We start from the raw sequence: 15,327 nt of genomic DNA, 5'->3' as shown, positions 1-15,327 counted from the left end.
AAAAATGGAGCTAGAAAAAATATTCAAGGACTTAAATTGCCAAAATAATTAATTTTTCTGCAGAAATTAATTGCATATATTCCAATATATTTTCAATCTTATTTGGAAAAGTCTTAATAGATGTGGCAATATTATGTGGTGGGCCTGTAGAAAAATACTTAGCTATAAAAATAGACCCATCATATGCAAGTTAGGCAAATAGGACCTAGCCAAGAGTGAATTAAAAAACATATTTAGAACACAAAAAAGATTAAGTTAATATTAAAATAAAACAAATTTTAGAAAAACCACAAAAACTTTAAGGAGACATATTAATTTTTCAATACACTCATGTAGCATTTACTTTTTATTAAACCTAACATATGTTTAATATTCCATCATAACCATCACAATAATAAAGGATAGCAATTTTATATTTGAATAATAGTAGTAAGTGAGGAGAGAAAGGGACCAGTGAGGCTGATGGTTAGATTAGAAGTATCACTGGTAACAGCATCCCTAAAAGGACCACTGTGGACTGATCACTCCCATCTTTTCTTTTCTTTTCCTATCTTATCTCATCTCATACCATCTTATCATATCTTATCTTATCTCATCCCACCTTATCTTATCTTGTCTCATCAAGACAGGGTCTCAGTCTGTTGCCCAGGCTGGAGTGTAGTGATGTGATCTTGGCTGACTGCAACCTCTAACTCCTGGATTCAAATGATACTCGTTCTTCAGCCTCCTGAGTAGCTGGTAATATAGGCACCCGCCATCACGCCCAGTTAATTTTTGTATTTTTAATAGAGATAGGGTTTCACCATATTGGCCAGGGTGGTCTCGAATTCCTGACCTCAAGTGATCCACCCTCCTTGGCTTCCCAAAGTGCTGGGATTAGAGGCAAGAGCCACCACACTCAGCCAGAACTGCTCCTTTTTCTGGGATTCCAGATGAGCTGAGAAAAGCAGAATATAGCAGCAGTACACTCACTTGCAGAGAACACTATTTAGGTAGGTTCTGAGCTTTCATTTGGTATTCTGTGATTTTTAGATTTTTAATGTACAATTCCAAAAATTCACCTGACGAAGCTCTGCAGGATCCTATACAAGCTGGTGAGTCTTTGTAGGCTCTTAAGCATGGTAGATCCTGGATGCCAGAAACAATAATTGCAGGATAGGCTTGTCATTACTTAAACTATCGTGGAGAAAATGAAGTTACAAGGTTTTTCTGTGTGTTTTCCATGTACGAATATTTTGAACTATGTAATACAGTTACACAGCTCTGCCATGAGAAAATCACTTTAAAAATATACATTGGTATGTTACTTCCCTATAGTACTTCAATGAAGAATTTCCCTGTCCTCGTGTTTCAGTCAAATCTTACAATGTATATTTAAATAATCCATAGATGTATGTGTATGGATATTATATATCAGTGTGCATATGCAATGTATTATCTTATGCCGCTATATTTTCAATTCTGTTACTTACAAGTGTATGTGTGTGTGTGTATATATATATATAACATTATCTTGTACTATAATTTTCAATTCCCCTTGCTTTTAAAATAAAGTTCTCTCTTGAATTCTCACACTCCAAAAACAGGACTCACTCCAATTGTCAGCACATGCCAAAAAGGAACACACAAGCTCAAAACAAGAAGTCTTACACACTGCTTCCCAGTAGGAAGAACTTTCTAGTGCCACAGCAGTCTGTCTGTATTAGAAAAAGGTCTTTTTTGATTGTGTTGGCCCTTTGCTTTTTGTTCAGGATTGATTACTACTGGATCTTTCCTAGAGCTCTGTTCACAATGGTTGTAAATGACTCAAGCTTTGGCACACCCTCACTGAAGTATTTGCTCTAGTGAATTCTAAATTTCTCTGACAGAGACTACAACTGTCTCAGAATCAAGCTGCCTTCTGTAGTAATTACTGAGCACATGGTACAACTGGAGTCCTTGACATTCATTAGCAAAGTGCAGAGGGTGGGTGATAAAAGAAAAGACTAAAAATCTCAAGAAATGACTAGGTTTAAGTAAATTATCATACCTCTTAGGAAGAAAGATTTGACAAAGACACTCAGAAGGAATCAGCCTCCGAGTTCAGCCACATTGGGGTCTTGTTGGCTACTTAATCTCACATAGACGAAAACGTCAAACTGTCTTTGCTTACATGCTTGTAGGAAAAGTCAGTTTTCTACCCTTTGGAATGCCCTCTGATGTCATGAGAATTCCATTAAATGGTCACCTACCCTCAAAGAGAAAATAAGTTTTAACTTTCAGGGAAAAACCAGCGATCACACACTTACTGCAATGCAGTATTTTCGCTAACACCCAAGCATTCTGCTGTCACAGGAAACAGAAACTCAATTATAGAATTACTTAGCAGATAAATTGATTTTGTAGAATATTAATCCAACAGAACAGCTTTCATGCAACACTGCAACACACTAATTCCTTTCATATAAACCAGGTACACTGCTACCCTCCACGTAAATAGTAATGTTTATAAATGTCCAAATAAACAGTATGGATGGAGCAAATACAAAATATCATGTCAGGACTACATATGGTAATTTGTAAGTTCATCAAAACATCACAAATTTTTTAACATTTTTGCAAAAGTATCAACTCGGGGTTTTTTTTCTATTATACTTTTACTCCTTATTTTTCCTTAAGAGGGCATAAATCCTTCTTCAGTACAAAAATGAGTTTTTAATTGGCCATGCCAATTTATCTTTTTATGATAAATTTTAGAAACTCATTAAAGTACAAATATTTATTTTATTCCACAATGAGGCTTTCTACATTAATTAATCAATTGATTCCTTTAATAAGAAGTTACTGAAGAAACCAAGAATGGCAATAGACACTATGGTTTTGAAGTCATTATAATTTTGGAAACAATGATTATTTCTATAAGGAGAGTTATGTAAAATATCTGATTTATTATTTTCTTTTTCTTTTAGAGTCAGAGGTCTTGCTGTGCCACCCAGGCTGGAGTGTAGTCGCATGATCATAGCTCTCTCAAGCTTCTTCCAACTCCTGGGCTCAAGCAATCCTCCCATCTCAGCCTCCCAAGTAGCCAGGATTACAGGCAGGTGCAACCATTCCTAGCTAATTTTTATTTTTACTTTTTGTGACATGAAATGAGGTCTCACTATGTTGCCTAAGCAAAATGCTTGCTTTTTCTATTATTGTAAGAATTAAGTTCGATAAACTGGTGTATCTAATACATTTACGATTTTAACATGATATTGAAGTTACAATCCACACTCTTATCTCTATGGTATAACTGACATCTATTTTTGCCACAGCTTGAGCTATTTTATCTGAGCATTCAAATATATTAATTTGTAGACAGATTTTCCCATGGTATAACAGAGACTGTTAACCATTTACCAAAACCTTTTTTCCCTTTTCTTTGAGCATATAGCTAGAGTACATTTCTTAACTTCCCTTGCAATTAGGTGTGTTCAAACAACTGAGTTCAAACCAATGGCAGATGAACAGAAAGAAGTGCTGCGTACACTTCCAAGATCACCTCATGCACAACTGCCTTTTGCTCCTCCTTGGTCTTTTCCCTTCCACTCACTGGATGAAGAAAATGACAAAGCAAAGCCACAAATGGAAGAAGCCTGGACCCTGGCTGACTACGAAGAGGACAAACAACGTTTCAACTGGAACACCCAGCCTGGACTGTTGGGTGAGCAAGAAACAAAGTTAGAATGCATTTCTAGATCTGTTTGTTATAGCAATAAGCTAATCCTAGCTAAGACACTTGGTTTGAAGAAAAGTATAATGAGATTTTCCAAAAAATAGATGAGACTAATACAAGTAGCAGGATTAAATGAAACATTTAAGTCACTGTCCCCAATTTATTGCCTGCACAGCAAATCCTGACAGCACCTAGAACACCCTGTGGGAGGTGGAGTGGGAGAAGTGAGAGAGCAGACTTGAGGCAAGAATTTCCTGCAGCTCTTCCTGAATTTCTCTCTTCATGCCCTTCTCTGGTGTGGCTGGAGCAAAGATGGCCCAGCTTCTGGGTTGGTCCTTTTGTAACATCTGCTTTCTGGCCAACGTGGGGACAGAAAGTGCAAACACATTCAGGGAATCTTAGGACAGCTTGATGTTTGCCAAAGGCAAAGTGAAAGCCCTCCTTTTCCTGAGATGGTAAAAGACAGAAGCCCTGCAAAGGGTCTACGTCTTGTCTCCCTAGGTGCTCTTCATTTGCCCTCATCGTTGTCACCTTTATTTAGAGGAATGGGTGGCCCTCATTTTGTTAATGTATTTGCTCTTTAACATATCTTTTCCCACCTCCTCCAAAACTTTGTCAAATATCCCCTCATAGTCTCGCAAAACCAGTTCATTCTTCCTCCTTTTCCTTTTTTTTTCCACCCATAAAAACGGGATCTTTATTTTGTAGTGTTCCTGAGAAAATTTTATGAGATGACATAAGCAAAGAACCTACCAGGGTCTGATTACATGGCTGGCTTTCTATTACTTCTTTTTTTTTTAAATTTTTAAATTTTTTATTTCTTTAATTTTATTTTTTAATTTTTTATTATACTTTAAGGTCTAGGGTACATGTGCACAACGTCTTCCTCCTTTTCTTGCTTTCTGACTACAAACCTAGTCTTTTTTCCTACCCAAAACAAACCCCCTCCCCTACTACACGAAAGGATGATAAACAGTAACCATCACCATAAAATCTATTTTGTAAATCTGCTATCTCAAGGCTACAGCTCATTTCTTTTCACCTCTTTAATCCATTTGTTTATCATCTACTCATTCTTTTAATCATAACTTAGTAACAACTATTAACAACAATTTATTAAATATTGTTTTGTTTAAAATCTAATAACATGGTTTTGGAAGCAGTGAAACTTTTGCCTTTGAGACTTCACCAAGTGGATAGGAATAATGACATGCCAAGATGATTTTTCTATAGTGCAGATACATTTAAAAGGCTACAGATGCCCCTCATTGCCTAAAGGCACAATTAATACCACTTTTTAGGACCAGAGAAAAAGCTTCATAGAAGGAATGACATTTGAATTGAACAGACATAGGTTTTTGTAAGGCAGACCAGGGGAACACAGGTATTTAGACAGGAGTAACAGAAATAACAAAGGTGATCGTAACATGAGAGAAACGTGGCATACAAAAATAAATAAATTGAGGAAGCAACAAGTCACCTGCTGAGGTTACAATGAAGAAAAGGCAATTGAGTAGAAAGGAAAGACTGGAGATTGTCCAGAAACAGATGCTTTGACCCCTGTTCTAAATGGCACTTAATATGTTTGGAGCTTTAGACTGTAGGAAAATTTGAAGTAGGAAAAATAAATGATCCAATATACACTGAAAATTACACAGTGACAGCATAGAGGAGAGTCAGTTTATAAAGGAGTCAGGAAGAGGGAAACTAATCAAAGGCCATTGAAAGGTTCTGGTAGATGCACTGAGAGAGTAAGAGTGAGGAAGAGGATGGCTCAGGTTTCTGAGATATTTCAGAATCTGATGCCTGGCCAAATTTAGGAATTAAAACAAGAGGATTAAACAATAGATTCTTGGATTTCTAATTGGACATCTTGATGGATAGCAATGGAGGTACATTAAAACTTTGGCTGCCAGGAAGAACACAGAGGGACATGTGAGTTTGTGATGCCTGACGACTGCATATCTGGATGGGCATGGCCAGAGCATGGTTGAAAGTTTGCGTTTGGTGGTCTGAGGGATGGAGTTGAAGATAGAGACTTTGTAGTTACTGTTGTTTTCCTGTCTCTTAATCGTCACTGAGAACCTACTAAGCATGAAGTATGACACCTTTTTGTTCGTTCTTTCTTCTCCTTGACTTAAATGTCATTTCCTGTAATAACAACCTTGATTCTAACATGACATGATTCCTTCTTCTAAATATCCATCTAATTTTTTTCTGTTTCTCCACTTTTCCCCACCAATGTGAATGTTCCCTAATTTTCTTTGCTCTTTTCTGGGCGTTATTGTCTTCTCCATGGCCCTTCACTCCAAATACTTCAGATACTGGATAAGTAGATGAGTACCTAGTCCATAATTCCAGTCCTGACTGTAATCCTTAGCTACAGATTTCTTTTTCATTCAATTTCTTGTCCACCACCACATATTGAAGGTGTAAACACATATTAGTGATGTAAACCTCCAATTTTCTTTTGCTTCAGAATTTACTGTCTAATTCATTCTACATATCTTTGCAGTGTAATCCAGCTTCCTAACTCAAGTTTGATCACATCATTCCTCTGCCAAGAAACCGTGTTGCCTACTGAATCTCCACTATCTAATGAATAAAGTACATGCCCCTAGGTTAGGTTTTATAGTATCTCCACAATCCTATTTCAATTTACCCCTTTTGACTCAACTCAGTCTCCTGCCTTACATAATCCAATTAAAATGGACTTGCTGTTTCTTTTAACACATGTTGTGGTTTCATGCTTCTACACAATTCCTTATTTGGATTTCTCATGGTTTATAGAACAGAGACTTGAACAAGGTAGGATTAAAATATTTTGTAATGAGTAATTAGAAAGATCTTTGCTTCATCGCATCCTCTTGTCTCTCTTGTAAAATGATGATTGACTCAAAAAGAAGTTTATATATTTGTTTACATATTTCAGTGAGAATTAGGCAGGTATTATGCTGTGGTTAGATTATAACCATTAAGAAAAATGTTTTCTTGTTAACTACATTTTTTTTGCCAACAGCAGAAGCCTGAGGGTCAAAAGGGGAACAGGCCAAACATGCCACTTCTGGGAAAATGGCCATTTATCTCCTCAGGAACAGCGAGGTCCACAGGACAGTAGCTGAAGGGTCTGCCTGCAAAGTTCCTCATATCACAGTCTATACTCAAATTAAAATTGGTTTCAATGACCATAGGACTGAGGTTTTCAAGTGTCCCAAACTCATAATCACATTTATGCTAAATTTTGTAGAAGAATGGTCTTTGGAGCTATGTGTACTGAAATGTTGGTTTAAGGTGTGCATATAAACACGCAGACATCCACATATCCACACATCTATTGCTAAGTTCACATTTTTCATATTGCATCAAAGGGACAGGAAGACAGATGAATGCATCTTATAAGCAGTTTTATTTTTACAGGAAAATGTGGCAAGTTAAAGGCTGAATGCTAACTTTGCACCTGAAATGTTTCCTTAAACTGCTTGTTCTATCTCTAGATTTGTCTATGATGTCCATTTTGCTTTCCATCTATTCTCTTTCTCTTTTTTTTTTTTTTTTTTTTGCTTGTAGCATCCTTCAATCTTTCTAGCCCAAGGGGCAAGGAGAGCTTGAATAAGACTTTTAAGGGCTTTTAGACATCCTCAGTTTCAGAGCACCAACCAATATGGAAAAGACTCTCGATCAGTATTTGTAATCAGGTTTTCATGAGTTGACAGCCCTAAAATATACATAAGTATGTGAAGAAGAAGGAAAAAATAGTATGTAGTAAACACTCCGTAAAGTATCAATTACACAAAAACCACAGGCAAGAAGTCCTTTACCCATTTGTCTTTCCCTTGGAGGCTGGCTATACTCTCTGCTCATCTAATCTCTTAACATCCTAGTCTTTGGCTGTTTATACAACAATGAAATTCAATAAAGGGGAATTTTGTGGAAGGGAAGACTTAGGGTATAAATAAACTGTACCATGAGATTTTTAATAGCGTTTGAGGGTGTCTTACAATCAAGACTCCATTTCACTGATTATTCTTCCTTCTTCCCACCCATAGGTATAGGATCCTGGCAACTATATATGTACCACCTGGTCTATTCCACTGATCACAGCTTATTACCTAAGCAGCTCAGGTCATTAAAAATTGATATACTGTTTGAAGCTGGCATTCATGAGAAAGCACACCTGAGAGCTGTGCTTGTGTAATGGGCAGTAGGGAAATCTAGTCTCTAGGTAAAGGTTATCTATAGCCATCTTGAATTAAAGGGAGCTACAGAGGAATCAGGCTGAGGAGCCCCAGAGAGACTGGGAGAATGGTGGCCTTGGTTCCTGGCCCATGTTTAGTTCCTGCTTCTAGACTCTCATAAGATCTGTTTCTGAGCCCTTGGATTATGAGGTCCCTCAGGAACCATCTAATAATCTTCCCTATTCTGTTTAAGCAAAGTGACTTATAGCCAGTAAAAGAACTAATTGCATAGTAACCATGCCTGGACCACCATTTTTAAAAATTCTAAGCATTAGAAAAAGTGCTCATTAGCACCATTTATTTTTCTTTTCCTATCTCCATTTGATCAAACTGTTAAAAGACAAGACTTAATAACAGCACCGTCCTAATAAAAACTAGAGCCTTTTGAAGCAGGTGGTGCCCACCTCTGCCTACAGAATTCCAGCCCAAACAATCTGCCCGGAATTACTGAGAAATCAGTAGAATGTGCTGATGACTCAGCCTGTTAAGTAGGAGGGCTGTTATTGTTATTTTAACTCCTGCCAGAGTATGTGGGCAATTCTCTCTCTTTCTGTCTCTAGTTAACCATGAGAGATCCCTCTTCAAAGTCTCACCCCTGGAATAGGTTCTTGCTCAATAAGAGCCAGAGTAGCTTGAGATCTGGATATGACTGCCAGCTGATATATAGAATAGGATAGGCTTTTATAATGGAAGCATCTGATATCCTAATTTACCAATAGAATTTATTTTTAGAATTCTTAATCTGCCTTTAAAATTATTCACACAGAGTGCCACGGAGCGGAGTTGAATGCTGATAAAGTAGTAATCAGTGCAAGTCAAAGTATTTATTTTCAGAGAGGATGGTGAAAATACCAGGTTTTCTTTCTCATTTCCTTAAATGTTGGGGTATTGTGGTTCTACTGTTTGTCTTTCTCTTGCCAAATGTTCTCAACGATATAAACACTCATCAAGTGCTTCTCCTAGGAATATTATAAAAATAAAACAACAACAACAAAAAATCCCAGCCTGTTTTACAGAAAATTGTCTTAAAGGATAAACTTTGCTCATCTATGAGTGATGAAAAGATATAAATCTTTTCTGAAGATAAAGTAAAATCTAACCTATGTTAAATTTGGTAAATCTTAGTATTATTATTTAGTTAAAAGATTGCAAGGAATAATAAATATTTCCTGCTCTCCAACTGGCTTTCTCATCCAGTTAATTAGTTCCTGATTTGTCTATGTGCATTTTTCTTTCTTCTGGTATTATACATTATGGCTTAAAATTATAAATCAGCTAAATAAAGTTTCTCATAGTGCCATAAAATCATGAGTCAAAAACATGAAAGTGCTTTAGCATTGCAGATGTGACAGCCTCTGTTGAAACAAACCAAAGGAATCCTTACAAGGGCAACGACTATCACTGTTGTGCATTAAAGAGCATCTACCTGCATTGTTCCATGGTAACCCTTGTATACCTAGTCATCCCTTTAGCAAGTGAGGGTCCATCCACCAGGAGAAGTGGTAGTTCTAGGGGCCAGAAATACAGCTCTGAACATCATAGTCTCTGCCTCCACGAGAGGAGATCATGTTGAGATGACATAGGTAGAAGATGCCAGTATATGTAGCATCTTGTTGGCCATTGTATGAGTGTGGGCTTTATTTTTGACTATTACAGGCAGTCATTGGTGGATTCTACATAGGAGAGTCATGTCAGTTGATAAAGATGTTCTTAAAAGATAATTCTGACTTCCATGTGAACAATAGACTGTAGAAGAACAAGACTGAGTACAGGGGGTTATGATAGTAGTAAACATGAGAGACAGTGGATGTGAATGATAGAGGTAGAGATAAGACATGATAAGATCCTGGACAGGCATGAGCTTGGAACTGTAATTATCTACTCTAAGTCTTAAAGAGATTAAATCGTGCCTTTAACAGGTGGTGGATGCTGGAAACAAACTTTCAGAGTTGCTAACCACTGCACTGTAATATTTAAGGTTTTTGTGTGAAAAATATCTTGGCTCACTGCAACCTCTGCCTCCTAGGTTCAAGCGATTCTCCTGCCTCAGCCTCCTGAGTAGCTGGGATTACAGATGCATGCCACCAAGCCCGGCTAATTTTTGTATTTTTAGTAGAGATGGAGGTTTCACCATGTTGGTCAGACTGGTCTCAAACTCCTGACCTTGTGATCTGCCCACCTCGGCCTCCCAAAGTTCTGGGATTACAGGCATGTCACTGTGTCTGGCCGAAAAATACGTGAATTCTATATAAGCCAGTAAGACTCAAACTTCAAACACATTTAGAACTGCATGTATTAGGATAGAAGTATTCAACTCTAAATTCACAGAATATGAGAATTAGTAATATTAGCAAATGATTGCAAAGATTTTGTCATTTGCAAAACATTTTCACTCCCATTATCCTATCCAGTTTAACTGAATTGGCATGGCTAGGTAATTTCAAAGGTAATCACCTGGTAAACAGTGTAAGGATATCACAGCAAAATAAAAATGTCTAATTAAATGGTCACATTTAGTGGTATCACTAAATTAATCTTCGTGGTTTTCAATAGACTGTTTCTCATTTTAGGTACTGTGTCTTCCTCGCTTTCCTAAAATTGACCCTCAACTCACATAAAAGGATCCCAATAAATATTAGTGGCAAGAATAAAATTTCTATATATGTGACAAACAGATTAGGTTTTTCCAATTTATTTTCTGGTAGGCAGAACAGCTTCAGAGCCTGACAGGGACGAGTTTGAATGCGGGCTCTGCAATCATTATATGATCTTGAGTAAGTTACCTGAGGTATTTTGGCCTTATTTTCCTCCTGTGCAAAATGGTAATGCATTTCTGACCTAAGAGACTTATATAAAATCTCATATTTACTGCTATTTGCCCAAAAAGGTTAGTTTTCTCTTCCTCTTCCTACCCCAACTCTGACAAAATAATTTTCCCTCAGAAAATAAAAGTTGGGAAAGTCTATGTCTAACTATTTCACTACCATATACTCACATTTCTTTCACCTTAAACAAATTCAAAAATTAGCTAGAATGTTAGAAAAAGATTTGAAAAAAATATTTTCTTTTTTAGTTTCTCCCATTATTTTCTAGGAGAATACGAGCAATTAACATGGGCCAAAGGTATTTCACTTTTAAGTATCTTAAATTCTAAGGTAGTAATTTATACTATATTTGGGAATAGTAAGTATTTCATGTATAGGGAGATAAAACAGATTCTAATTATTGTGTTATGGCAAAAGAGTGAAAATCATGAGTCCCATTAGATTAGTAAAATCCTTACAAGCCAAATAAAAAAATGTTTTTCTAGTTGAAAAAAATAAAACATAAGCAGGATTGGCATGATATTATATATTAAAAACTTTGAATTCCTTATAATAATTCCCAAATAAGCTTTGCAAGCCATGCTTAAACAATTTTAACATTAAAACTTTAAAATGCTGAAAGTTATTTAGACATAATAAATAATAATACTAAGCACCAGAAGATTAAAACATTAAAATGAGTCAACTTTATAACAGAAAGTGTCAACAAGATCTTCATCCCTCAATATGAAAGAATCTCTACATATAATATTGGGTAAAGACGAGCTGCAAAAGAATATCTACAGTGTGATGCCCTTTATGTAAACCTTTAAAATGTTAATAATTGTTTGACATTTGTTTCTTACATATGTCTTAGCAGTGTTAGAACACACACAGGAAGGTTATATTATCTTTAGGGTTTTGACATCTCTGGAAGAATGGAAGAAACTAAAAAGGAAGCAAGAAGAGCTTTGATGACTTCTGTCATGGTTTCTTTCTTTAGACAAGATTTTAATATAGCTGAATGTTAGCATTTGTTTAATCTGTGCAGTGGATACTTAGGTATTTGCTGTAATAAATGTACTTTTTTGAGACAGTCTTGCACTGTCACCTGGACTGGAGTACAATGGTGTGATCTCGGCCACTGCAACCTCCCCCTCCCAGGTTCAAGAGATTCTCCTGCCTCAGTCTCCCCAGTAGCTGGGATTACAGGCATGCGCCACCACACCTGGCTAATTTTTTGTATTTTGAGTAGAGACGGGGTTTCATTATGTTGGCCAGGCTGGTCTCGAACTCCTGACCTTGTGATCTGCCCACCTCGACCTTCCAAAGTGCTGGGACTACAGGTGTGAGCCACCACACCGGACTATAATTTTTTTTTATATTTTGCTTTGAACATCTTAGACATTTTCTTGCTTAAAAACAAATAATAAAAGCAAGAAAGTGAATACTGCTGAGGCCAATTTAAGAGTATATATTCAGTACTTCTAATTTAAAAAAACTAAATTGGAATATATTTCCTAGAATAAAAAATCATTCATTTATAATCTTTCCATAATTTTATTATGCTTTTATCATAGGAATTTTGGGTTTAAAGAAATGTAAAATAAAGGAAAATATTGCTTCTGCTTGTAACAGAGCTAAAGTGCATATATTCCTTTATTTACTCATGCAAAAATTTTGTGAGGAACAAATGCAAACATAAAAGTTTACCTGCTATGCATTTACAGCTTGTTCAGTAAATGCACCGTTATTTTTATTCTGGAAATTTTGATAAAAACTACTCAAAATGTAGGAAAGTCTGATTGCTAGACATTTCTACCACAACAAGAAACTATTCTCCTAATAACAGCTGGGGCTGGTGTTCTTTCCAGTGCCTGCTTCCAGAGCCATGTATGCAATCTCAGGTGAATCCCTGCATCCACCTGCCTCTCTCTCTGTCTCATGACCCTAATCTATAAAATGGGGATGATCTCCATATCTACCTCAGAGCTGTTGCAAGAAATAAATGAATTGATTTATGCAAATTAAGTCATGTAGGACCATGCTTGGCATGTAACAGGTACTGAGGAAATACCATTGGCATTGTTAACCAAGGCAGGAGAGACAGGCTGAATTCAATCCTGATTTCAGAGAAACAGCTTGTCATTCTCTTACTATTAAGTCACCTCAACACTATGAAGTGCTGTTTTAATAATACTGAATTTATTAGTATTCTATAAATTCATAACTATTATAACTATTTATTAGTATTCTATAAATATCCATAACTATTAAAATATTAGAAATAACTATTTATAAGTTATTTCTCCAATACTAAAATGAATTGTTACTTGTTTAAAGATTTTAAAAAACAAAAGGTTAGCAGAGTTGTTTTTCACAATTGTGGGTAACTCAGAGTAGAGAGAGTCTTACCTATTCAAGGAAGTGGTAAAATATAAAGTTCGTTATGTCGTGTTCTCAAAGGGTTGATAATATTTTCTGGCTTCTTTCTGTGAAAAAAATAGAAAATTAATAGTTTAATCCCTGATCCATGCACATTAATCACGTCAAGTAGCTCAGCAACAGAATTCATCTTGTGGCTTTCTCTCTTTGTATTTGGCAACTATGAGACCATGAGATGGATATCATCATGGTTCTTTATAGTGGTCATACACTGAGCATTTGTCACTGGCTGGGAACTATCACAGATAGAATAGAGCAGTGAAAATGCTAACTGCTGCATGCTTTTTCTCACTTTGAGATCCACTCCAATGGCACTTTATAGGTATTACATCCAAGGAAGAATAAATTTTTAAATTGTCTTCAGCTAATAAATAGCAGACAATCATATTTTCTCCCAAGAGAATACATTCATTATAGTAAATCGTTAATTATATCCAGTAATCTTTAAAGGACTGGGCCTCTAGCCCAGTCCGCATTGATTCTCTCCAGCACAGGATGGAAAGCAATTTTTTAACAACTCATTAAATTTTCTCCATGGAGTACTAAACTTATTTTGACATTCAGAATCCTAAATGTCATTCTGGATTAGTAGTTTTGCTTAGGAACTCCACCTATAACAATACAGAATATTTCTTACTGAAGTGGTGCGTAGAAATAAACAGAATTACTAGAAAGCAGGAGGCTTGTTTTCTACTTTATAAGCCATTCAGGTGTAACCATCTTCATCTATAAAGACAACTACAAAGGAAGCACAATACCTAAGGGATTGCAGAGCTAAGGGCCATTTTAAAGTCTAGTTCCCTTACACTGGGTGTCTAAATCTATGTACCTCCATGCGTTTTGTCAGGACCTGTGTGATTTTACTCCTGGTAGAGTGGACCCCGTCATATCTTCCAGGAAAATGTTGCTCTACAGGTAAGGAATCCAGACTCAAACTCTGGTACCTATTAACTCTTCTTTTAGACACAGTAGGAAATGCAAGTTGGAAAGATGCAGATGGCTCGATTCTTCTGTATGAACCTCTAAGGACCAATGTGTATATGGATATGAGCAGATACAAGTTTGATTCAAAAGCAAAAACTATGGTCTGGGCCAGATGCTGTGTATTAAGTGCTTTTACACGTGTTAGCTCATCTAATCTGTAAACATTTACACACAATGTGCAGCAGCAAACAAGTCCTATTAGTACCTATTAAAGTTAGAAAGTCTTAACATTTAAATAAACATTCAAAAATGTCTGCAGGCAAGAAGAAACATGGTAGAATTCTCCATTCCCTGTAATAATTTGATAATTATTTTAAAAAGAAAGGTTTGCCTGTCCAAATCTTTGCACACAGCTTTTTTTTCTTTAGTCCAGCTCAGTGGTTCTCACATATGGAATATATATAACAGTATAATACAGAGTTCTATACACAATTACTTAAGACTATTTAGATAATTTTTAAAGATAATTTTGATTATAAGCAAATCAAACCTTCTAGGTTGGTTTCAAAACTAAAGTAGAATGGTAGGCCAGCTCTGGAGCCTATTTGGATAGAAAGAGTCTTTGTGTACTTAACAAATGAATGCTGGATAGAATATAATGTTTTATTTTCTTTTGAAATTATATATTTTTCTTAAATTTCTTAAAGTGCCTGTTTTTTGTGCTTCATCTTCATGATTTTTAAGCAAGCACACATGCATATGGATAAGTGTGTGAGTACACATTCTATAGGTATATCTTTCACCCTAGTAAAAATAAGAAAAAAATGAATTTTATAAAATATGAGTCAGTAAACTATGGTCCATGGGCCAGAACCATCCTGCTGCTGCCTTTTTTAAAAATACAGTGCTTTTGGCACATAGCCACTCCCACGCACTTCCACCTTGTATATGGCTGCTTTCATGCCATAATGCCAGACTTGAATGGTTCTGACAGGCTACATGGCCTGCAAAGCTCAAAACATTTACTCTCTGGCACAGAAAATATTTAACTTATCTGTTATCAAAGAGCATGTTCATTATTTAAGTACTATTAAAAACAACACTAAAAAAATTCTGTGTTTGATGATGAGCATTTTTTCATGTGTCTGTTGGCTGTATGAATGTCTTCCTTTGAGAAGTGTATGTTCATATACTTTGCCCACTTTTTGTATAATAATAATAA

The 15,327-nt window shown here is 36.1% G+C and overlaps 1 protein-coding gene across 1 annotated transcript in view; it reads right to left on the bottom strand.

The window, feature by feature from the left end:
- MAP2 (microtubule associated protein 2) overlaps window positions 1–15,327 on the bottom strand; it is a 310,609-nt gene that overhangs the window by 97,067 nt on the left and 198,215 nt on the right. Inside the window, exon 4 of the mRNA XM_031936512.1 lies at window positions 13,152–13,228. The gene's annotated coding sequence lies outside the window, so the exon portion shown is untranslated. The remainder of the gene's footprint in view (window positions 1–13,151; window positions 13,229–15,327) is intronic.

This window comes from Piliocolobus tephrosceles, chromosome 11 (genome assembly GCF_002776525.5).
Source record: "Piliocolobus tephrosceles isolate RC106 chromosome 11, ASM277652v3, whole genome shotgun sequence".
Classification (NCBI taxonomy): domain Eukaryota; kingdom Metazoa; phylum Chordata; class Mammalia; order Primates; family Cercopithecidae; genus Piliocolobus; species Piliocolobus tephrosceles.
This window is presented reverse-complemented; position numbering and strand designations above follow the sequence as displayed.